This window comes from Mustela putorius, unplaced genomic scaffold (genome assembly GCF_011764305.1).
Source record: "Mustela putorius furo isolate JIRA1106 unplaced genomic scaffold, ASM1176430v1.1 tig00000127_pilon_pilon_pilon, whole genome shotgun sequence".
NCBI lineage: Eukaryota > Metazoa > Chordata > Mammalia > Carnivora > Mustelidae > Mustela > Mustela putorius.
This window is the reverse complement of record NW_025421288.1, coordinates 981,075-986,192: the sequence shown is the minus strand read 5'-3', so window position 1 is coordinate 986,192 and position 5,118 is coordinate 981,075.

Here is a 5,118-nt window from a genome sequence, read left to right as displayed (position 1 = left end):
TCATGGAACAAAACCCACATAGAGCAATCTGGTGCCACTTAAACTGAGCCCATACCCCTGGCAAACTCAGTGCAATTCCACCCTGAACAAAGACATCTGAGAGTCAGAATAACATGACCTCCCCCGGAAGACCAGCAGGATTATCCAACTAACATCAAGTTTCTTGATCAACCAGAACTGCAAAAACCCAGTCCAAGAGGAAAAAAGTATATAGGATTTGTGCTTTTTCCCATGATTCTTTAGACCTTTGATTTATTTTTTTTCCTTTTCAACTAATTTCTTGTTTTATCCACACTTTTTAAAAGTATTTTTTAATCTTTATTTCCATATGTATAGTTTATCTTTTCATTGTATTTTATTTTATTTTTGTATATATATAAGTTTTCCTCTCTTGAAAATATGAGGATCTAGTTTCTTCTAACAAACAGACCAAAATACACCCAGGATCTAGTGTATTGATTTGTTCTGTTCAACTATTTCATTCTCTTTCTCTCTCTCTCTCTTTTTCTCTCTCTATCTCTCTTTTTCCAGTTTCTGTCTCTTCTGAACAGGTGAATAGTTTAGTGTACATTTCTCTGGGGTTATTGCTCTTTTAGTATGCTGTTCTTTCATTCATCTATCCCACTCTGGACAGACTGATAAAATGGAAGAACTAATCCCAGAAAAGAGAACAAGAGGCATACTGACAGCCAGGAACCAGATCAGAGTCTACATAAGTAGGATGCTGGAAGTAGGGTTCAGAACAATGAATATAAAGATACTAGCTGGGGGATTCCAGGAGGCTTAGCCATTAAGTGTCTGCCTTCTACTCAGATCATGATCCCAAGGTCCTGAGATTGATTCCTGCATTGGCTCTCTGCTCAGCAGGAAGCCATTTTCTCTCTCTCCCACTCCCTCTGCTTGTATTCTCTCTCTCACTGTCTCTGTCTCTGTCAAATAAAAGTAAATAAAATCTTAAAAAGAAAAGATACTATCTGGGCTTGAAAAAAGCATAGAAGCTATAAGATTATCCCTTTCTGGTGAAATAAAAGAACAAAAATCTAACCAGGTTTAAATTAAAAAGGCTATTCATGAGATGAAATAAAAAATGGAGCCTCTAGCTGCCAGGGTAAATGAAGCAGAAGACAGAATCAGTGATATAAAAGACTAAATGATAAAAAATAAAGAAACTGTGAAAAAGAAGGATAGAGAACTACTGAATCACAAGGAAAAATTTGAGAGAAAATTGATATCATGGAGCAAAACAATATTAGAATAATTGGGGTCCCAGAAGAAAAGGAAAGAAAAAGAGGGGCAGTAAGTATTTAGAAGCAAAGTATATGAGATATCATTCCTACTCTGGGGAAGGAATAGACTTTCAAGTCCAGGAGAGAGAGAACTTCCTTCAAAATCAATAAAATAGGTCAACACCTCGCTATATGTAATAGTGAAGTTTGCAAATTTCAGAGACAAAGCAAAAGTCCTGCAACCAGTTCAGAACAAGACTTCCTTAACCTACATGGATAGAAACTTCAGAGACGGGCAACAGACCTATCCACAGACACCTGGCAGGACAGAAAAGGTCTGGCATGGGGCGCCTGGGTGGCTCAGTGGGTTGAGCCTCTGGTTGAGCCTCAGGTCAAGGTCCCGGGGTCCTGGGATCGAGTCCCGCATCGGGCTCTCTGCTTGGCAGGGAGCCTGCTTCCTCCTCTCTCTCTGCCTGCCTCTCTGCTGCTTGTGATCTCTGTCTGTCAAATAAATTAATAAAATCTTTAAAAAAAAAATAAAGAAAAGGTCTGGCATGATATATTCAGGGTGCTACATAAAAAACTATGCAACCAAGACTACTTTATCCAGCAAGGCTGTCATAGAAGCAGAATAAGATAGGAGAGATAAAGGGCTTTCAAGACAAACAGGAACAAAAAGAATTTGTGACACTAAACCAGCCCTTCAAGAAATATTAAGGGGGATTCTTTGTGTGAAGAGAGAGCCCAAAAGTAACATAAACTGGACAGGAAAAGAGATAATAATAGAAACAACAAGGGGCATGGAGCCTGCTTAAGATTTTCTATCTCCCTCTGCCCCAAACCACTACCTCTCTAAAAGGGGGGAAAAAAAAAAGGAAAGGCAAAAAAGAATAAAAAGATCATGGGGTTATGGACATTTGGGGTGGGTATGTGCTATGGTGAGTGCTATGAAGTGTGTAAACCTGGCGATTCATAGACCTGTATTCCTGGGAATAAAAACACATTATATGTTTATAAAAAAATAAAAATTTTAAAAAAGAATAAAAAGATCATGCATGCTAATAAGAATTTGGTATTAAATAACCATAAGGAAGACCTCACTGAGGAGAAATTAGAATAATGTCATAAGTAGATGAAGCTATTGGGCAATCTCCCATATCTTAAGTAAGGAAAGTCTGCCTGATGTCCACGAAATTGCAAGAAAGCCAATCAGTATGTCTGTAGCTAAGGGAGCAAGTATCGAAACACCAGAAGGTTCAAAGGGGCAATAGAAGGTCAAATCGTTGTAAAAATTTGGTCTTTTTCTATGAGCAAAATGGAATCACTTCAGGGTGGAAGGAAGGACAATTCTGAGTTCATGACTATGATGGAAGTGAGAGATGATGGCAGCTCACAATAGGATGGAAGGAGATGTGGTGGTAAAAGAGATCATATTCTGCATATATTTTTAAGGCAGACAAATGTTTTTCTAACAGGTTAGGTGTGAGCTGTGATATTCTCAATTGTTTGGACTTCCATGATTTTGGCCTGAGAAACTAGAAGGATGGAATTGTCTGGGGAAGGCCACAGGTGTTTGACTGTGACAACAATTAGTTACTGTTGATCTCCCTGGCTTGGATGGGGCCAGTAGATGTGCTCAGCCTGGGGGTGGTTCCTGGGGAGGGGTCCTGGAGACACAGGGATTTTAGGACCTGGAAGGGACACAGGGGGCCATCACTGCACCTCTTCCCCTGCAACACCATGTCTACTAAAAGTTTAGTAACTATTCACAGATGACCTGGGCCTTATTTCCAAGTGGACTCCACTATGGCTGGGAATCTGGCAGACATGATTTTCACCGTTGTGATACCCATAACAGACCTGATCAAAACCAGGTTAATCGTGTAGAATGTGCTGGAACTATCTTACCGGGGGATCCTCTATGCTTCAAGCCCATCTCAGGGAGGGGTCTACTTCTCCCCTTCCTCTACCCTTTACCCCCTGCTTTGCTCACTGTCCCTCTCTCCCCTACATAAATAAATAAAATCTTTTCAAAATATTTTATTAAAAATAATTATTACTTATTAATATTAATATAATATGATAAAGATATTAATATAAAATTAATTATTAATATCGGTATGTTAATATAAATTAATATCAATAATAAAAAGATTTTTTTAATTTAAAGAAAAGAAGTAGGGGGCACCTGGGTGGCTTAGTCAGTTAGTCATCTGCCTTCTATTCTGGTCATGGTCCCAGGATCCTGGAAAAGAGTTCTGATTCAAGCTCCCTGCTCAGTGGGGAGCCTGCTACTCCTTATCCCACTCCCCCATTTTGTGTGTTCTCTCTCCCTCAAATAAATAAATAAAATCTTAAGAAAAGAAATAGAGCAGAAAGGAAAGGAAAGAACAAAAAGATGTGTACTGAGGTAGATTTTGCATTATATTGGACACACATGGAGTGATGAGAGGATACTGATTTCTGCTGCTCTTGGAAATGTAAAGATTCAGGCATACACCACCTCAGAGCTCAAACTGATGTTCCTATGAACACCTGCTCCCCAGGAAGCTTTCCCAACATGACTGTCTCATGAAAGAATTTCACCAGATTTGATAGCAAAACCTAGCAGTAATGAAATGTGCATTTTCACTCTGAATGTAAATGTGCAGATTGCACAACACTAAAGAAAGGTAATCACCCAGAGCACCAGGGTGGCTCAATCATTAAGCACCTGCCTTTAGCTCAGATCATGATTTCAGAGTCCTGATTTCCAGCCACACCTCAGGCTCCCTGCTCCAAGGGAAGCCCAACTTCTCCCTCTCCCACTCCTTCTGCCTGTGTTCCTTCTCTTGCTGTGTCCCCCTCTGTCAAATAAATAAATAAAATCTTAAAAAAAAAAAAAGAAAAAGAAAGGTAATTGCCCTGACACCTCGAAGCAACAGTTGATGTGCCTGAGCAGATACCACATCATGAGCCCAGCCAAGGGTCACAGCTTGCACTAAACCACATCAGCTTACTTTTGCTCAATTTGACCTAAGACTCCTCAGTACAGTCACTCTGGAATTCATCATCTTTGCTGTCTTCTGAGTACACACAACACAGTATAAATTATGCCTTAAAGATACTAAAGGAAAACAGTTAACATTTTAAAATTATCATTATTCTAGTAGAACCATGGTTCTTTATGTGAAAGTGTAACAGCCCAGGCTCAGATGTTTCAGGAATCATGTGTTTCAGGAAGGCAGTTTTTACCATGACTGTTTAATTATGCTAAAAAGATCTTCCAGGTGAGGTCATGTACAATTTAAGTGGACTAAATACTATGCCATTAAAAAAAAAAATCTATTTGAGAAAGGGAAAATGAGAGAGAGCATGTGAGGGAGAAAGGTCTGAGGGAGAAGCACAATTCCCTTGGAGCTGGGAGCCTGATACGGGACTCAATCCTGGGACTCCAGGATCATGAACTGAGCTGAAGGCAGTCACCCAACCAACTAAGCCACCCAGGCACCTGAATACTATGCCTTTTTAACCTGCTTTACATGACTACCCTGAAAATAAATTGTTTAGTTAAGTTGCTAGAAAGAATCAAATAGAGCATTTAACACAAATCAAAAAGAAAAATGTAACCTGACAGAAATACTTTAGACTAATCATCTTTACTAGATTTTTTAAAAATCAGAGTTTAGGTAGTTCCACCCAGAGGGACTGTATGTCAAGATTATATAATTGTCCTTTCAAAGAGTGCCTATCTGTGAATTTAAAAATATCTAATATTGAGTTGTTAATTTATACACACACAGGTTTCTAGCATATTAAACTGACTTTTGAAAGGGAAAAAATCAGTCATTAAATATAAAGATATCTATAAATATATGAAAGCAAGTGTCAAGCAAGAGGTTGAGTGTACAAG